Below are 20,869 nucleotides of genomic sequence, written 5' to 3'. Positions count from 1 at the left end.
CAGCCCGGGTGGCCAAGGTAGTCAGCTTTTAGGGATCAGACGAGGTGACTAGGCAGTGCTCGTGGATCTTGATGGTGCGAGTTTGGGGTCGCGGTCCCTATATTTTTGGAGCACAGTCAGAAGTGTAGCTGGATGACGCGAGTTTGGAGTCGCGGTCCCTAGTATTTTTGGAGCGCAATCAGAAGTGTAGCCGAATGACATGAGTTTGGAGTCACAGTCCCTGGTATTTTCAGAGCATAGTCAGAAGCGTAGCCGGATGACATGAGTTTGGAGTCATGATCCCTGGTATTATCAAAGCACAGTCGTAAGCGTAGTTAGTTGGTTAGTTTATAGATCAGATGAGGCGGTGCTCACGGATCCTGGCGTTGGTGCACGCCGTGGGACCGGGCGAGTCAGAGTCGTGGATCCAAGCGAGTTCGGGGTCATAGACCCTGGCATTTTGTCTTGAGCCCCCGAGCCCTATTGGGCCTTCATAGGGGTCGATGTGAGTTGTGTGTGTTTACCCCATCCTCGGTTCCTCACAACCAGAGGGGCTGAGTTTTGTCGCTTATCTCGATCTCTCGGGCCGAGCGATGCGCTCGGTGAGTTCGCTAATGGGTGTGATCAAGCGGAATCCGGGTCCGTCGTTCATGACGGGGTCGGCATAGCCCTCATGTGACATTCCACTACTCCTTTACCTGCAACCCAGTAGATGCCTGGGTCATTCCAGAGACCGACTAGGGTGGCCTAATGGCCTCCCCTTGATGGAGATTCTATGGGTTTTGGTGAGGTTTAGGATCGAACATGAAGGTCGAGATGACCTAGTCTGCTAGACTGAGCGAGGGTCACACGGGGCTCATCTACGGTTTTCTCCCCTAGCTCTATTGTCTGCTCATATCGAATGAGGCAACCACCGCTTCGTGATGCAACACGGAGCGTTGTGATGCATTTCGCTGCATGTGCGATGCTTAGTTCCCGAGCCCCCAGGCAGTTTAGGGCCCGAATCGTCCAGGAGGCATGGGCGTATAGAATGAATGCATGTATGGATGTATGAAATGATTTATAAGGAAATAGAGGGGCTCGTAGTGTTTACCTTGAGGACTGGAGTGACGGGGCTTGGAGAGCTTCAGTTGGAAAATGTCCGACCAGGACCCATGCTCGTCGTTCATGATAGAGTTGGCATGGCCCACATGGGGTGTCCCTTTGCTTCCTACCTGTGTCTCGGTGTGTATCTTGAGTGATTCGATCGACTCAGGGGTTCGGATGGTTTCTTTCGACGGAAGATTTTCGCTTTGGTATTTCTCTAGGTCTGGCTTGGGGAAGTGGGGAGTCGCTCGCATGCGATGGTGCTTCGGTTCCTGTGCCCATCGTGTAGTAGTGGTTGGTCATGTGGTAGTGGTGGGCCATGGCTGGGCCACATCCCTTTTGATCAGGAGCCATTCCGTCGCACAGGGCACATCTCATCAGTCAGGGCGCGTCTTATCTGCATTAAATGGGAAAGAGAGAGGATTTTTTGCTCCACCGTTCTGCCTTCCCTGATCGGTGCGCCCTTCCCTAACTACTGTTCCCTTTTCCTTTAAGTAGGAGAAGGGAGAGGGTTTTTTCGCCCCGTTCTTTTGCCTGTTCCTCGTCTGCCGCCGCCTTCCCTCTTCCTTCTTGCCATGAGCGTTCCTGAGACCCACGGAGGTTTCTAGGAAAGAAAAAGGGAGAGAGCGAGGGGAAAGAGAAGAACTCACCTAATCCTTTTGCGAACTAGGGTGAAATGTTGGACTGGAGGTCATCCACTATGAGGAAGTCAGTGCTGGAGGCCTTCATTAAGAAGGGGTTTCTATCGCTGTAGGAGGTGGCGCACTAGAGGGTTCCCGGGAGGGAGGAGTTTCCATAGCCTTGGCCTAACGAGGTGGTGTCCTTCCTCACCTTCCATGAGCACGGGTTGGGATACCCCATGCACTAGTTCTTGCACGGGCTCCTCAATGAGTGGGGTTTGGAGCTGCAGCACCTTAATCCGATGGGGGTGCTACACATCACTGGCTTTGTCACTGTCTGCGAGGCTTTCCTTAGGATGGAGCTGCACGTGGATTTCTTTTGGCGGCTGTTCTCTAGGAGGACCCTGACGGTGGGGAATTTGGCCAAAACTGTGCTGGTGGGAGGTTTTGCCCTACAGAGGAAGCCGAGTGTGGGAGGTTTGTACCCCGCGTACACCCCCTGTGACTCCAACTAGGGGTGGCACGGGGAGTGGTTTTACATCAAGAATCCAGCGGTGGCGCCGTTCCTGGCGTTCACCGGTGGGAGTTCGGAGAAGCAGGATAGCTGGTCATGGGGTTGTGCCCGCACAGAGAAGCACAAGGTGGGAGTCATCGAGGAGGAGCTCCAGAAGCTCATAAAGTGCGGCCTTGATAGGGTGCGAGTGTTCCACACCCTCTACCGTCGTCGGGTTGCGCCATTGGTAGGGAGGACGCAGCCAATGTGGAAGTATAGCGGCCAGTCGGACCTAGACCATGCATCACTGGAGGACCTGCTAGACGATGAGGTCTAGAGTCGCCTTGGCTAGGTGCTGCAGCTGAGGCCCAAGGAGACGGTTGTGGGGAAACCCATACCATTCAATGCCTCGATCGTGTCCAAACTGGTATGCTCCCTTCTTTTCTATTCGTGTTTCTTCCTCTACTTTTCCTATTTCTTGATTTTGGGCCATCCATTCCATAGGGGCTTGAAAAGTACAAGTCCTGGCCGCACCTTCCTAAGGGACCAGAGGGTGCGGCCTGACAGGCCACCCAAAAGGATGCGGTGGTCACCCAGAAGAAGAAGAGAGCCAGGGAGGTTCATCGAAAGCAGGAGAAGGAGCAGGAAGTCACCCGGCGCATGAAGGCCAGGGAACGTAGGAGCGATGTTGAGTCAAAACTCACATCAGATGATCCTACGGATGTAGATGACATGGTTTTCTCCAACGAGGAAGAGAGTTGGGAGGCCATCGTGACCTCGGTAGAGCATCGTGACCCTACGGCGACATCCGCCGATGAGGAGCAGGAGGCCGCATGGCGTGCGGTGGTTCCTATGCTGAGGAAGTGTGCAGTGAGCACAGACGCCATTGGCGGATGAGCGGCGAAGCGGATGCGGTCACCGCGCCCCTTGGTGGTGTCACCGGTCCCGTCGTCGCCTGTGGCAGATGCGATCGAGCAAGCTGGTCGGTTCAAGGAGCGGACTGGCCCTTGTGTGTCGCTGGGACCGGTGCCAATGCATGACTTGCGGCCAGGAGAGACACTGCCTGCCGCGGACATGGTTGAGCAAGCTAGGTAGTCTGAGGGGTAGACTGGTGCCCGTGTGTCGCGTGACTTGCAGTCGGTGGATGCTCCGCCCTTTGCTCTGATCGGGGAGTCCCGAGCCGAAGGTCGTAGCAACCCATAGGTCGGGCAGGAGCTGGTCAGGATGACTCCACCCCTATCTAAAGTGAGGGGGCATGGGTTGCAGCCCGAGAGTGGTCCTCATCCTGTAGGTCCATTATTGTCGGAGCCTGCCTTCAGAGTCATGCTGCTCACTTCCCGGTGTGTTTCCCTTTGTTGCTCTTTGATCTTTTGCTGGTTGATTCTTTTTGGAGTGTGCCTTACCTACAATTTCTATCAGCGGCCGAGGGATGATGGGGCTAAGCATCACCTTGACTCCCATGCAGGAGACTTGGAGGCCCACCCTGTAGTGTGCTACAGTGAGCGACAGGGGGAGCAAGGTGGTGGTGGCAAAGCCTTCCCTCCCGGGGGTGGTGCCCTCTAGGTCAACTATTGAAATGATGGCAGCAACGGTGTCGGTGTTGGTAGCGATCCTGGTGCCGATGGCGGGGGTAACTCTCACAGCCCCTCCTCCACCGGTTGTGGTGGAAGAGGTGAGGGAGGCCGAGCTCCCTATCTCGCTGGGTGGAGGACCACCTGGCTGCTCCTTGCCGTCGGGGCCAAAGGCGCTGGTGGAAACTGCGACCGGGTTGGAGTCGGGATGATCGACGGTGGTCCACACGAATGAGGTGGTGGACATCCCATCTGACGACGAGGTGGATATCGCAGCGGAGCCACCAGTGTCGCCGCGAGAGCTGGCGGTGGTCCAATCGGAGGCTAGGCCCTCCAGCAAGCTGTCAGAGGGTGACCTAGAGTGGGTCTTCCCTGAGGACCCAGTGAAGGCATGGTTCATTCTCTGAGATTCCCGAGAGCGTTAGCTCTAGGACATCTTTGGGGAGCAAGGGCATGCCGTGGTGTCTGAGCTTGCCAACCTATCTGAGAAGCTTGGAAATGCCTAGAGACAGGTTAGGTTTGCTCAGCAGTTGGTGGAGGTCGACCTGCAGCTTGCCACAGCGATGAGTTTTATGTACTTTGTCCTTAACCTTTGAACCTTTTGTTGGTTGTCTTAGCGCGCCTATTTTTTGTAGAGTCTAAAGGAGACGTCGTCCCACAAGTCTCGCTTCCTCTAGACAGAACATGCCCGGATGGCTGAGCTCGAGCATCGGGTAGAGTCCGCTTGCCGCGAGTCCTAGGACCAGGTGGCCGTGGCGTGGGCAGAGGGGCAGCGTGCAGCGGAGCAGGCAACTGCCACTGAGCAAGGGCTCGAGGTGGCAAAGGCCTGCCAGGCGGAGACTGAGGCAGAGTTGCGGGCATCCTTGGCAAACACCATGGCGGCACTTCAAGAGGCCCTGGCGGCCGTTGAGCCAGAGTGGAGCGCTTTGGCGTTGGAGCGAGTTTCTTTGGAGTTGGCATGGAAGGCCCTAGAGGCAGAGCAGAGGGCCCGGTCGGAGGCGGACCAAGAGGTGCTCATGCTTTAGGGCCGGGTGATGGGGACTAAGGAGGCGAATGCCTGGCTATGCGCGCAGGTGGCTCGACAGATGGAGAAGCTCTCCACCCTTGAGAACTCTCATGTCGGTACATACCTTTTCTATTTTTTCATTGCGTTGGTTTCTTTCTTCAGCCTGTTTAGCTTGTCGCCCTTCTTTTAGAGCTAGGTGGGGAGGTGAAGACGCTGGAGCAGGACCTAGAGACGACCAAGGTGACTCTCAGCCAGAATGCAGAGGAGGTGGCCAAGTCCCATGAAGAGCAACATGCTCTTGAGGGGGATCTTGACTAGATCCGCAACACTGCCTAGCTTGTCGTGTTGGAAGTCTTCGGGTCGGTGCCTAGCACTAGCGCGCCTGCTGTCCAGCTAGCAAAGGTCTCGGATGCGATCAAGGACCTTATCAGGAGCGAGCTTTTCTATGGAGCGTTAGGGGTGCTGACCTCAGTGATGATGTATCACCCGAATCTAGACTTCGCCACTATCTGTAGCGGGTATGCTGAAGGCATGAGCATGGAGGATGTCCAATTGATCGGGGAGAGCTTGCTACCGCACACGCCGTCGGTGGCAGACCAAGTCTTTGCTGAGTAGGTGATGGACGTTCATCATGAAGACATGGCCCGAAGCATGCATGGGGAGGACGCTTCCTAGCCTACGGATAGCACAGAGCCTGGGTTGGAGTTGAATGTTGCCTTGGCTTCGGTTGAGCCAAATGTCGTGCCGCTGGGGGGTGAGTAGCTTGTGCTCTCGTCAGTCGCATCGACAGCAAATGCCACTGGGTTGGTCCCATAGCTTGTAAGATATAAGTAGTTTAGTGAATGTAAAGATTTTAAATTCATGGGGGAGCCCCCGTGTAATCATTCGTGGGTGCTTTACTGAACAATTGGTTTTGTTTTCTGTGATGGAATCACTTGGTTCGGGGAAGCTTGTTCCCTTTCGTTCCTTAGCTTTCCCTTAGCATAACTTTGTTTTTATTTTCTTTTTTCTCATACCTGCCTATTTGTCCCATAGGCTGCAACCTTGGCAGCCTGAGGCGTGGCCCGCGAGGCTCAGCTGCTCATAACCATAGGAAAAGGCGGGGTGCGATCGGTCGGATTTTTTAAAGCAAATCTACATAAGGTAGATTAAAGGAACGAACCACCCCTTTGTTTGGGTGGGAAGGAATCTTCCTCATACAAAAGTAAACAAAACAGAGAGGTAGTAGTGCCCCCTAGTGGAGCCCCCAAGCGCCTCGAGCCGAAAAGTGTTTAGGTCGGGGTGCTCTTGTAGGAGCGTATGCTAAGTAAATAATGGTAAGACTAAAACTTTAGGGAAAAAGTGACATAGTTGTTCCAGGCGTTTGGAGAGAAGGGCGTCGTTGTTGTCCTTCGGTCGGTAGGCATCTGGTTGGATCACTTCATTCTTCAGTCGTCTAGATCCTTGCCCGTCGTGCCCCCTTTCATGGTTGCTGCTTCTTCGCCTTTTTGTTTCTTTGGCCTATCGGTCCGTTGTGGAAGGCGCTTGAGGAGCTGATAGTCCTTGTAGAGGTGTTTTATAGCGTAGTCGTGGTTGGTGCATGGGCTCTCCATGAGCTCATGGAAGTGGCCCAAAGGGTCCTACTGGGTCTGCATGCCTGCTTGATTAGCCATGTCGACTAACGCGGAGTTGGCTGGTCGGCGGCGATTCTTTTTGTTCTTTCCCCCCTGCGTGGAGGGGCCCTCATCCTGATCTTGGCCCTTGGCCTTGCCCTTGCCTCGGCCACCATTGGAGCACGGCGGGGGTGGCGTTTGTTGGGGGTTTTGGACAGAGGTCCGTGGTCTCGGGCCATCAAGGCTAGGACTCCGGTCGCTGCTGCATGTGCCTCGGCTTGGTCCGAGCCGTGCATGCATAGGCGGTTGGTGCAGAGCGGTTGTTAGGTCAAGACGAGGTGCCGATGCGGCCTCTTGTACCATGCTCAATGATTGTAGCAGCGATCGGGTGGAGCGTCCCATCTGCTGCATCCCTGTTCCCCTGACGGGGAGCGAGGCCACGAGTCGGCGTCGTGATACGGAACACTCGGCTTGTTGAACGGCGGCGGTTTCCACTAGTGCCTGGAGGTTTCGATGGATTGCCTGTTCATGAGGGTCATTCGGCTTGGACAGGCCACACAGAAGCTTTGTCGCGGCGGTGATGTTTTGGTTCACCCGAGCAAAGTGCGGGGGATTGTTCCCCCTGTCCATGGTGTTGTGCTGGACCCGATGGGTGTGACCCCGAGCACTGCCCGATGGCCTACACGCATGGGGCGCAACGAGGTGCGCCGAGCATGGTGGTGCAGTCGGTGGCTGATGCAGCCACCTTTGTCGTAGTTCCTCCCCGTGCTCAAGTGTGAGCTCAGGGGTCTCTGCATGAGGGTCCAGAGAGGTGCGAGCCCATGAGGACTCTGCTTCCACCGGTGGGTGTCCTAGAGTGTCCGCCATGGCGCACTCTTGACACGAACGGTGGCTAGGTGATGAGGGCATCATTGGCTCAAATATGACCATGCCAACCACTTCTATACCAAAGGTGCAACCATTCTATATGAGGCTTATCATTGATGCATTTGATGAATTGATGCTGCACCATGATGTGTGTTCATTCTCATTTTCAGAATTGCTTACATGGATCAAGGGAAGGTTTGATTGCATATGGAAAGCATGGAAGGTTAATGAAGTTGATTGGGGACCAAATCCAAGTATTCCTAACGTCCTCCGCTAGGCCACCACGTCACTTTGGTTCCAAGGATAGAAAGAGTCCAAGTCCAACATGTTTTGGAAGTTGAATTCGGACTGCAAAATAGTCCCAAATTGCGACGGTCACCACGACTTCATATGGACTCCGATTGGGACGTTCTAGCACTTTTTGGAAAGCTTATCAAGTCTATTTTTCAATGGATCTGGACTCATGGTTATATCTTCTCCGATGCTTCTGCAGTCATCATTTCAACGCGGGGACCTTTTCTGCCTTTGGTGCTGCATCACCCTATTTTGGGCCGATGGTCCATGTATCAAGTTGGGTCTATTAGGGACATGTCCTAGGGTTGGAGAATGACCCCAACACCCCCCTGGTCATTCCCCTAGGTATTAATAAGGATTAGAGCCACTACAAACAGATTGGGTTTTGTTTAGATCAAGTTTAGCCATTGCTACTTCCTTGTAGACGCGTGTGTCGACTAGACCATCCGTTCTACTCGATTCAGAACCCCAACTTTATGGTTTCAGATTGGTTTTTCACCTCCATACTTGCAATTGAGTTGCTTGTTCTACTTGTTCTTGCTTGTTCCTCGATTGCTTGCAGGAATTACCCTAGTGGTTTGGTTGATCATGCTCCACAAGATCGCGACGGCCGTTGGAGGTGGTGTATCGGTTGCTAAGGTACAGCATCCTTGGATGGTTGTAGTCGGGCCGTGAATGTCATCTCCATCCCCAAATCGAGTTATCCACCTTCTCTCATCGAAAGGTCATTCTCCAACCCTAGGACGCGTCCCTAATGGACCCAACTTGATACATGGACCATCGGCCCAAAATAGGGTGATGTAGCACCAAAGGCAGAAAAGGTCCCTGCGTTTAAATGATTACTGCAGAAGCATCGGAGAAGATATAGCCATGAGTCCAGATCCATTGGAAAATAGACTTGATAAGCTTTCCAAAAAGTGCTAGAACGTCCCAATCGGAGTCCGTATGAAGTCGTGGTGACCGTCGCAATTTGGGACTATTTTGCAGTTCGAATTCAACTTTTAAAACGTGTTGGACTTGGACTCTTTCTATCCTTGGAACCAAAGTAACGTGGTGGCATAGCGGAGGACATTAGGAATACTTGGATTTGGTCCCCAATCAACTTCATTAACCTTCCATGCTTTCCATATGCAATCAAACCTTCCCTTGATCCATGTAAGTAATTCTGAAAATGAGAATGAACACACATCATGGTGCAGCATCAATTCATCAAATGCATCAATGATAAGCTTCATATAGAATGGTTGCACCTTTGGTATAGAAGTGGTTGGCATGGTCATATTTGAGCCAATGATGCCCTCATCACTAGGCACCATGTCGCCGATGCTAGAGCCGTCACTCTCGCCATCGTCATCCATGAGGTCGAGGAAATAGGTGGGAGCATAGCTCACCATTCCCATGAATTCAGATGCAAGAGGGGGCGGTGCTGGGCTCCTTTGGGGCCCCCGGGCGTATGCGTCAGTGGAAGATGTGAGGCCGTAGGGGGACCGGTCGTACGGCGGTTGCGTCGGGGACAACAGGGTTCCGCTGGGTAATCGGTGGAAGATAGAGAATAGTAAGTAAATGACAGCGTGTACCTTACTCACAGCGGGGTTTGAGCAGAGAGTTTGCTCAGAAAGAAGCGTAGATGCCGCATCATCGAAGTCATGCATCTCGGAGTTGATGGAGGGCGTCCCTTTGACGGGTGCTGGAACGTGTGCCTTCTCTTGGAGGTGTAGTACGCCGAGCTGGTCGGCGACGAAGTCCAAGCTTCCGAAGAGGAAGGCCTGAGATGGCTCGAAGACGGTCGGGGCCCGCATCCCATCCGGTGAGAGTGCGGGAAACTCTAACAAGCCAAAATGAATAGTGTTGCCTGAGCCCACCACGGCGAGGGTGGCGGAGAAGTGGGCCATCCGATGACCAAAAAAGTGTTGAACGTACAGCGTCCTCCCCATGGACGGCGCCAACTATTGGTACAGAAAGTGACCAACTAGTGAATATTTGTAGTTTTGTTGTACGTTATGATCGGAGGTGGCCTAGTACTCAATGACACAGGGTTTATACTGGTTTAGGCAACGTGCCCTACGTCCAGTTTGGGTCGGTTGGTGACTTTATTCCTGAGCCCAGGTGCTCAAAGTCTGCTGTGGGGTTACAAACGAGAAGGAAAAAGATGGGGTGTACAAGAGGCCCAGTCGGCTTCGGTTGAAAGGGCCAAGAGCGATAGGAACTCCACTATGAGCTAAGTGTTCAAGCGTGTGCTTGAGGTCCGAACCTGGTGGTTCCGTGGTTGTGAGCTATCGATCTAAAGACTCTGATCCAACTGGTCTTGAATCAGACTCCCCCCTCCTGTTGGACGAGACGCATCCCCTTTTATAGATGAAGGGGACGACTTTACAAGTGAGAGGGAAAGGGTGCGTATGTTATTGAGCCTTGCTGCCCATGCTGGCGGGTGCAAGATAATGGTAGGCGCCCACAACATTGTTGACGTCACTGTAGTATGTTAGATGCATGTGGGAGGTTGTGCTACTTTCTTCAGGAGTGGTAGATGTTGGTACCTATAAATATTGTTTGATGCCTAGGGCATGTGAGGAGTCTCACCATATTCACCCGGTACGGTAAATCCCGGTGCCCACAACACTATCGATGCCTAGAGGCACATGGGGGCCTTACCGTATGGGTTTTGTCGATGCCTACAATACTGTAGAGGGAAATGTTGGCGCCTACAATACTGTTTGTTCTAGGATGGTTGCAAAGTACTATTCCTACAGGCGTACAATGTATGGTCGTGGTTTGACTTGTGTGCTCAGGCTTGCATTCTCCGTTCGTCCCCTGGTCCTTTCCGAGCTAGCGTCCCCGGTCGGAAAGCTCCAGTCGGCTCTGGTCGCGTCAGTTTGGAAAAGAGCAGTGTGCAGGGTTCCTATGAGCCCGTGGTCGGAGGGACACGGGGTCAGAGTCAGAAGTAGCGCTTTGGGCCGGGCCTTCCAATCAGAGAGGGCGTCCGGAGGCGGCCGGAGACCGAAGCGAGCGCTCCGATCGGATAGGCGAGCCAAAGTGGTTGACGAGCGGGTGCTGCTCCTTTTGGCCCAGACCTTTTGGTCGATGACTGGGCCGTCCTTCCGGCCATTTGTTTTTAGACTCTTGGGCCAAGCCTTGGCGCGGAAGACGGTCCCCGAGGGACCCCGGGTTTATGAAACCGACACTTTTTAAATAGGGAATTTTAGCTTGTTTTGGTTGTCATTTTCATATCTAAAGTTTTGGTGCTCCAATTGTTGTGAAATTTTTATGGTAGTCTATTGATGCTATTTTTATGATGTGGTAAAAATTTCAGGCTCATTGGATGCAGTATTATGGATTTATTGATTTATCTTGTTTAGGGTTGGATAAATAGCTTTAAATGATTTTAAATAAGTTATAATTTTTATGATGAGGTAAAAATGGAAAATGTTGTTCCATTACCTTGGTATGTTGTGGTTGTGTCATGTTGATACATAATATGACCATGAATTTGCATAAAATATTGAATTTCATATTATCTTGCTCTCACAAGATTTCTTGCAATTGCAATTTGTCCTTTTTGTATTAATTAAATTACAAAACTTGAGCATGTGAAATTTGTACAGTAATATTGTTTGGTCATCATATTCCTCTCATAAAAATCTCAGCCCCAAACTAGTTGTTCTCATATGGCACTAAAAGTAATATATATAAATATGTCATTCTATGGAAGTTAATGAAAGTTAATAACAAATAGGCATATGCCTAAGCCATGAGATGCTACTTTAATTATACTAACTTTGTGAAATGTAGTTGAGCTATATGGATGTTTGTTTGACCCTTTGAATGATATATGTATGAAATCTCTGTTGGGGGAAACAAGTGAAAACACCAACATGCTACCTTCTGAAATTTGGCTTCATGTGTACTTTTTGTGGTGCAATCATTTTTGAGATGATAATGATGTTTTATGTAAATGTGGAGAATACAAAAGTTGTAGGTAACTTCATAATATAGCTTGTGTTAAAGTTTCATGACCATAGGCCTGATGGTTTAGGAGTTATAGATTTTAGAAGTTTGCTGTCAGGTTTTTGCATGCTCTTTGTACAGATCTGAATGATTGTGTTGTTTGACTTAGCTAATATTTGAATCATGTCTTGGAGATAATAGAATAAGTGTAGTGATTTTCATGAGCTTTCCAAATTGTTAAAGATCACCCCTTTTGGTAGTCTAAATCTCCAGTTATGAGCTTGTGAACTGGAGTGACAGATTCTGTCCTAATCTGGACAGAGATGTCTTCTTTGTGATGTTTGACCTGGTTAGCTTTGGAATTAGCTTGTGGTGTTTATAACAAAGTTGGGCATGGTTTTCTAAGATTTCTAAAAAGTCTAGAACCACCTTGTTGGGAAATCTTGAACTCAACTTATTGCTGTCTGAAGTTGCATGTCAAATTCTGTCCATATTTTGGACAGAATTGTTGCTTTGTATGTTTAAGGCCAAATAACTGTTGAATCACCTAAATATGATAATAAGAAAGTTGTAGATAACTTAATAAGGTTTCTATAAAGTTAAGGATTGCTTTTATTGAATGATTGTAACTCCATCTATGGTTGAAACACACGACTGCTGTACTGCTGTCCAAATTCTGTGTATGCACTTAACTTGATTGCCCATTCTTGATGTTGCTGGTGCATCCTCTAAATTATGTAGCCCTAGTTACTTAGTTGAATGACTTGATCTCTAGTGCTTAAATCAATATGATGTGACCATTCTTCATATTCATGCACTTGCATTATTGCATCTCATCTAGGTACGCTAGATGCATCACGTGAAGGACATGATGATGGAATCGAACTAGAAGACGGTGTTGGTGGACCTATCCCCAAGATGGAAGGACCCCTAGAGTACATGCCTAAATAGGAGATGCTCACCAAGAGAGTGTTGTCTAATGGACACTAACCTAGTGTTGGATCCTAGGCAAGCCCCAGAGCATTCTAAGCCTCATATGTTTTTACAAATATCACTTGAGTTCTTTATGTTTAATGCATTAGGTTATAAGAGTTGATTGGAACCACTTGATGCATAGAACTACCTTGTCCAGAAATATACCTTGAACCCTATGTAGGTCTAGGATCGAATGTATGCTTAGTGATGCTTAGACCGGTAGAAGTCGGGTGATTTCCTATCACCTGCGAGATATAGATGGATACCAAAGCACGGTTAGCTATATTTGCTATCGTGGAAATAACCATGTGTTGATGAATAAAAAGGAGACTAGATGTGGTTGTGATAGAGAAGCAACAAGGCATGGAGGTCTTGGTGTCTATTTATCCCCATCTGTGTCGGTTAAGGACCGATTCGTTGTACATCCTCATGTCATGTTGAACGCATGCCTAGCACTTAGTTGGCCAGATAAGTCGTTCTGACCGTGAAGCCGAGTAGCTCAAGTCAGGATAGGCCCTGATAAGTGAAAGTGTGCACCCTGGTTGGTAGTAAGGATGTGTGGAGAGCCAATGGCGTGAGTCCAAGGGCGGGTTTGAGTCTCGATCTTCTTGGCAGATTGGTAGAATCTTTGAGGGTGCATTGCTGATCGGACCCGTGAAGATTGGTTTCTGAGTTGTACCAAAGGTGACCTAAGACTACCTTAGCGTAGGTATGTCTGGGTTTATGTTAGGAATAACTCCCCATCTGGGTAGGAATCGATTCGAATTGCCATCTCTCTTGGATAGTGAGAACTTGACTGAGCAGCGGCAACATAGAGTAACTTAATGGAGACTTGATGGTTATGATGATGATACTCACATTACTACACTAGCTATGGTTACTATTGCATGTTACTAAATGATATTCCATATGTTTGGCACAAGTTAGTTGCTAATCTAGAGATGAATAGCTATAATTAACTTGGTTACCGAATTGTAAAATGTATAGCTCAACTAGTGGCTTTTATGCAAAATTTTATCAAGCTAGCTCCACCTTTAAAGCCTTGCATACTCTTTGGTGTCACTTTATTTATGGTTTATGATGGGTAAGTCTAGCTGAGTACATTTGAGTACTCAGGGTTTATCCCACCATGTTGTAGGTGAAGTTCTCGGCCTGCTGAAGATGGTGGCTAACCGCAGGTGGGCTCGGTGACTCTATATTTATTTCTCATCTATATGCTTTTATCAGAGGATGTCACTTATGCTAGCAATGTATTTGGAACTTATATTAATGCAATCATTTGAAAGCTATGTTATTTTCCCTTAACTAGTTTTGAAACCCAACCTTGTATTATTATATGTGAACTCATTATAAACATTATTTCCGCTGTAACTCTGTGTATGTGATATGTATTTGCTTAATCACTCGATCTTGGTTATGATGTTGATTTACTAAGCTCCTTTGTGACACTCAATGGACTACCAAGTTTATATAAGTGAAAGTATGCATGCGTCAACATGCTAAACGAGGATAGCCGTACTTGATCTTGTATAAATTGGGTGGTTCTGTCATAATTCACATCCTAACTGCTCTACTCGAGCTTTGCACCGAGAGCAAAGCAACCCAGAGGGGGCACCAAGAGCTCCTCCACCACATCCATCGTCTTCCTACTCTCTGATGAGGGGAAAGCCTCCACTGGCGGTGAGGCAACATTAGGATTAGCACCGAGTGATCCCCTATCAAATCTCTCTTTCCCTTGTACACTCTGTTGTAACCCCCATATTTTGGGTGCTCTTGAGTACAAGGATCATCAGCTACTAGATGTAGGGCATCAATTGGCCCAAACTAGGATAAACCGTTGTGTCCCCTCTATGATTCTTGTGTTCTTGAGTCCACCTGAGCCACCGGAGACACATACTCTGACACCACCTCAAACAAACAATGCTTGTCGTGGTTCCAACCCCACGACAGCTAGCGCACTAGGTAGGGGAGCACGTCAATTGTGATTCAAGCTCTACGATGACCAAAGCCACCGGCCTCGTCATTGGAGCAAGCGGTGTCACCCTAGACGGTGGCATCCACTTTCCTAGTGAGTTCTTCATCATGGCCAGTGCCTTCACCCTAGGCTAGGTCCTCAACTTTGGGAGCTTGGCCTACGTCGCCGACTGCTACCCTAGTGGACAATGAGCCCCAGGTGCCCCCCTCCGCCAGGCCTCCTAGGAGCAGATCTTGAAGTCCAAGCCTAGTAGATCCGGTGTGGTCTAGGGATGCATGCCACCGTGCCAGACAGAAACTGGGAGTCTCACACGACTGTCTACCAATCCACTTCTGAGCTAATGCCGTAGGGGCAAAGTCATGCCTCATGAGCCCTTTAGTACAGGAGCTTCACATGGAGGAAGGTCAGACCGACCAAGAGGTCGACATGCAAGCCTGACGAATAGCAAAGTCCTCACACCTTTAAGTTCTTTACCATCCATTTCTTGCATCTCGAATCGCTGCTAGGGAAGAGATGCGCTCGTCCCGCTCAAATTACCCTACTTTTGGGGTGTGGACCTTCTCACCCTGACCTCGTGGTCGAGGAGTAGAGCCGCCCTGATCTCTTCCTCTCATGACAACCGAATGGGATAAGCTAACTCCCTAACGTGAAATGGTCATGACCCAGGCTACTGGAGCTAACGGCTGATGCCCACCAGGCTCATGGGAGGAAACAGGTGCTGAGGATGCTCCCCACTGAGACAAAGGGGGGACAAAGCGAAAACAACAATGAAAGCATAAGATTTGGTGGATGGGCGCGCTCCTAGCGCATCATCGTTCGAGGGGGAAACCCCTGAACTCACAATAACCCCTAGAGTCATGGGGAGGCTAGATGATTAACAGGCACTTCTACCTCATCTGGGTACTCATCAACCAGCAGCGACATGTCATCGATGATGTTCACAGCGGTAGCAACAAGGGGCGCCACCGTGTCCTCAGCTTCTTCCAAGGCTCTATCGGATGTATCCTCAGGGACGCCCAGTGCCACAGTGCCCAAGTCAACTTGATGAAGCTAGAGCCTCATCAGGGTCAGAGCTATGGTGGTGCCATGGTTGTTTGTGCACCTGACGACCCACGGGACGTGCGCCGTGAGGGAGTGCAGCCATCCAACAAGGTTTGATTTCCTCCAAGAGAACTAGAGCAACGCCTGCAACAACAATGAGGGGAGTTTAGGTGATCCCTCGCATTGTCCGTAATTTCATGATTGTTCGTCCAATTCTTACCTCACAGGAGTCATACATCCCCTACTAGAGGCTAAAGAACTCTGCTCAGCTCATCATGCCTAAAAGGGAGTCATAGAAGAAGACGATCAACTCATCAATGGCGCTGCACCATTCTATCAGCCCTAGCCACGTGTTTGCCTTAGGGCCATCATCCAACACATGCAGCCCCTGACCTACAGCGCTATAGGAGCTGGCGCCACCATAGAAGAAGAACTAGCCTCCTCGCATCGCGACACCGAAGGAGAGCTAGGGGCGGCGATCTCTGCCCGATCCAGCCCCAACTAGGTGAAAAGGTCCATCAAGTGGGGGGTCAGTGTCGATGTGGGACCCATGGGATACCCCGCACGAAAGGGAGAACTAGTCTAACTAGGATTCTTTCCCTGTAATCTTAGTAGTAGGATTACTCTATAATCCTACTAGAAACTCTCATTGTAAACTAACTAGGACTCTAGCCTCCTGACTATGTAAAGGAGGGCAGGGCTCCTTGGATCGGGGGTTGAGAGAACAATTATACAATAGTCGGTGTGGGACCCACGGGATACCCCACATGGAAGGGAGAACTAGTCTAACTAGGATTCTTTCCCTATAATCTTAGTAGTAGTATTACTCTATAATCCTACTAGGAACTCTCATTGTAAACCGACTAGGACTCTAGCCTCCTGACTATATAAAGGAGGGCAGGGCTCCTTGGATTGGGGGTTCAGAGAACAATTGTACGACACGACACTAGACAATCAATCCAACGCAAAGGCTAACACCGACTAGACGTAGGGCTATTACTCGATCAAAGATCAAGGGTCCGAACTAGGATAAATCGACTGTCTCTTGCGTTAACCATCGAGTTCTGCATACGTTGAAGCCCAAACATACTACCCCAGGGACCCCCGTGGCAGGCTATCGGTGGTCAAAAATCGACAGCTAGCGCGCCAGGTAGGGGCTTTCGGTGACTTTGCATCCGAGAGCTTGATGGACCTCGACAACATGATCTTCTCAAAGGGATCAACCTTCATCTTCGGTTCATGGATCTATCGAGGAAGCGACGATGGCAAGCTCCAAAACCGTCTCCTCGAAAGATTCAGATCATCATCAGGACTTTTCATTTCGGCGAACAACGATAGATCAGCTTGCCAGAAGATTCGCGCAGCTCATGATGTCTAATCCGACTCAGATTTCGTGACTTCACGCATCCGATTCAAACTCAGGTTCCGCTTCGAAGATAGGAGTCTTATCCGAGTTCTTTCAGAAAACTCGAGTTCTTTTCTGACAAAGCTCTAGAACATGACGTCAACCTATCAAGAATCACTACTCGGAGTACACTCAGAGTACTTTAAAGAAGTTGGGTCCTCTTCCGTTCAGACTCCACAGCATGGCAACATCTTATCAGACATGGCCCGAAGGATCCACCAATCCTGGTGCTTAGAATGCCACTGAAAGGAGCCTAGGAAGGTCTCGTTTTAACTATAACATCTCAAGACTGCATTCATCCACTGGCCGGTTTCGTTCCTGAGGATAGCGGCACTCAACTAGTCGACAACGGACAACAATAGCTCTACCCTACCAAGAAGGAGACTCGATCTGTGATGTTGAAGCCTCTACTAAAGTTATCAATAACTCTGGCAGAACGGAAACCACAAACGATGATAGAACAACTCATGCTAGAGAAGTATTCATGATTCGCCATCCTTGATCACCATTGGTCCCCCCAGAAGCACCCAACATTAGGTCTTCAGATGAATCTGAATCCAACATATCACCATTTATCTAGGGGCACGATGGTGAGACTGAGAGTCAGAAGCAAGCCAGAGAGAGAAAGAATAAATTGAAACAAGGACGTCAATGCCGTGCTAAGTAGCGAAAGGACACTTGGATCAAATATGAGTCAGACCTAGCCGAGTACAATAGAAGAAAATTAGAGCAAGAGGTCGAAGAAGGACAAGCAGCGAATACACCCTACGATAAGATCCGAGAAGCACTAGAAGAACTCAGGGCGACTTCATATCCCAATGAAAAATAGGAACAACTCCAGGACTTCCTCCGATCAATAGTCCTTAGGACACACGACGGAAGGGCAACATCTCATGAACAGGAAGATCAAAATCAAAGGAAGTCCGCTTTCGAAAGACTTGGACCAAGTGGAAGTCACAACAGAGAAAGTCGAAGAAATCATAGTCAAAACGACCAAGTCGAACAACCAAGAAAGGCCAGAAGCAAAGCACCTACTCGGACAGCCACGCAAAACTACTCTCACCAAGACAATAGTTGGCAAGAAGGGGGCGCCGAATCAGAATACACAGAAGCCGGAACGCACGATAGATTCCCCTGTTTTGCAAACAGACTTGCTTCAATACGAACTACCTCATAAGTTCAAGCCATCCAACCACTCCAAGTATGACGGCAAGACCGAACCAAAGCAATGGCTCAGGATTTACTCGCAATCGATTGAATTGGCCTGGAGGAGACGATGACATCAAGACCTTGTTCTTTCCCATGGCCTTAGAAACCATGCCACTGCAATGGTTTGACAAATTGAATCCAGGATCAATCAGAAATTGGGAGGACTTGCAAAGAGCTTTCTGTGAAAATTTCACGGGTATCATTACACACCCAATCACCCACGTAGAATTAAAAGGACTCAAGCAGAAAGGAGATGAAAGTCTTAGAAATTACTATCGACGGATTTGGCGAACTACGAGCTCAAGTACATGGCATCACACAATGAGAAGTAATCGAAGCTTTCTCTCACAGAATCATGGCTAGGTGGCAATTTCAAGATTTCTGCAAAGAAAACCTAAGAAACAATGAAGAATTCAGACGAACAGTGGAAAAGATATTATCGCAGAGGAAAAGACATGAGAAAGATTCCCGGATAGAAACAACAGAGACAACCCAGATAGACAAAATCATCGAAACAACAGACAACAGGAAAGAAAACATGGACCAGACAACACAGTAGCAATGGCTGACAAATCAAAGAAATTTACCAAGCCCAGAAGATATGATGACATTGAGAACATACGTTGCCCCTTGCACCCCAATGGAAAGCACACCATCAAAAATTGCTACACCTTCAACGAAAGATACACTAGAAAAGATAGTAAGGGGAACAATAAAGAAGACAATCAAAAAAAGAAGGAGACAACCATGAAGACAAGGGATTCCAAAAATCCAGAGGGACAGTGGCAGTAATCTTTGCCGGGGTTCCAGATTCCAGAAGCAAACATCAAGAAAAGCTAGCGTTACGAACCATCATGGCAGCAGAACCTGCTACACCAAGATATCTCAATTGGTCAGAGTATCCAATCCAATTTTCAAGAGAAGACCAATGGACCAGTGTAGGAAACGCAGGCCATTACCCACTGGTTCTAGATCCAACCATTGCTGGTATGACTGTTACGAAAGTACTAATCGACGGAGGAGCTGGACTCAACATCATTTTTTAGAAACTCTAAGGAAGATGGGACTACAACTCGCTGGGATGATCACACCAACAAGCACGCCTTTTTATGGCATAGTACCTATCAAGGCAGCAATGCCACTTGGACAAATCACTCTACCGGTTACTTTTGGGACTCCCTCGAACTACCGTACTAGAGTTCATCAAGTTTGAAGTCGCGGACTTTGATTCATCATATCACGCAATCCTCGGGCGCCCAGCACTAGCAAAATTCATGGCAATACCGCATTATCCGTACCTGTTGCTTAAGATGCCAGGGCCTAACGGTGTTCTTTCTCTTCAGAGTGATTTGAAGCGCGCATTTGACTATGATGTTCAGGCAATCCAAATTGTAGCAAAAGCACAAGCCGACAATGGTAGAAAAGAAATAGCCACTATTGCCGTAGAAATAAGCCAAGAAGAATTAGAGATACCGGCTAAAAAGCCCAGCATCCTCGCACCACCAAAAGAAGCCAACATCAAGCAAATCGACTTGGGCACTGGCGATCCCTCCAAAACAGCAACCATCAGCGCCCACCTCTTAGGCAAAATAGGAACTCGCGCTCACCAACTTTCTTTGGGACAACAAAGATATCTTCGCTTGGAAGCCAGCTGACATGTCAGGTGTCCCAAGAGAGTTGGCTGAGCACAGAATTGATATCAACTGAAGGCTCCAAGCCCATAAAGCAATGGCTACGACGATTCTCACCCGACAAGAAAGCAGCAATTAAAAAAGAAATCATGAAGCTATTGGCAGCCGGGTTCATCAGAGAGATCCTTCATCCAGATTGGCTAGCAAACCCAGTTCTAGTACAGAAAAAGAATACAGACGAGTGGCGCATGTGCAGTCGACTACACAGATCTCAACAAACACTGCCCGAAAGATCCATTTGGGCTACCGCGCATTGATCAGATAGTTGACTCAATGGTAGGATCCGCCCTATTATCCTTTCTTGATTGCTATTCAGGATATCACCAGATTGCATTAAAAGAACAAGACCAGAGCAAGACATCTTTCATCACTCCAGTTCGGTGCCTACTGCTACAAGACCATGTCATTTGGACTCAAGAATGCTGGAGCCACCTACCAAAGAGCTATTCAAACATGCCTTGGTGATCAGATCGGCGAAAACATAGAAGCATACATGGATGACAGTAGTGGTAAAGACAAAGAACCTAGATTCACTAATTGAAGACCTAAAGCAAACCTTCAAAACCTAAAAAGATGGAGGTGGAAATTGAATCCAAACAAATGTGTATTCGGAGTTCCTTCAGGACAACTACTCGGATTCCTAGTCAGTCATCACGGAATCGAAGCAAGCGCCAAGCAGATTCGAGCCATAACAGAGATGGGCCCTCCTTGAAGTATCAAAGATGTGCAGAAACTAACAGGCTGCATGGCGGCCCTCAATCGTTTCATATCAAGACTGGGCGAAAAAGGGTTACCTTTCTTTAAATTGCTGAAGAAGACAGACAAGTTCGAGTGGACAGAAGAAGCCAACGAAGCTTTCAAGAAGCTCAAGGCATACCTCACCTCCTCACTAGTTCTCACACCTCGAAGAAATACGAAGACATGATGCTATACATTGCGGCAACTTCTACGGTGATCAGCACTGCGATTGTCGTAGAAAGAGAAGAAGAAGGGCGTGTATATAAAGTACAACGTCCCGTATACTACATCAGCGAAGTACTGTCAGAATCAAAAATCTGGTACCCGCATGTGCAAAAACTACTCTACGCCCTCCTGATCACTTCACGCAAGCTTCGCCACTATT

The 20,869-nt window shown here is 48.9% G+C and overlaps 1 pseudogene; it reads left to right on the top strand.

The window, feature by feature from the left end:
* Nucleotides 1-4,783: 4,783 nt before the first annotated feature.
* LOC136469832 (histone-lysine N-methyltransferase, H3 lysine-9 specific SUVH6-like) overlaps nucleotides 4,784-20,869 on the top strand; it is a 70,905-nt pseudogene continuing 54,819 nt past the window's right edge.

Source organism: Miscanthus floridulus, chromosome 8 (assembly GCF_019320115.1).
Source record: "Miscanthus floridulus cultivar M001 chromosome 8, ASM1932011v1, whole genome shotgun sequence".
Taxonomy (NCBI): Eukaryota; Viridiplantae; Streptophyta; class Magnoliopsida; order Poales; family Poaceae; genus Miscanthus; species Miscanthus floridulus.
The sequence above is the reverse complement of the archived record's forward strand: the minus strand, read 5'-3'. Positions and strand labels throughout refer to the sequence as shown.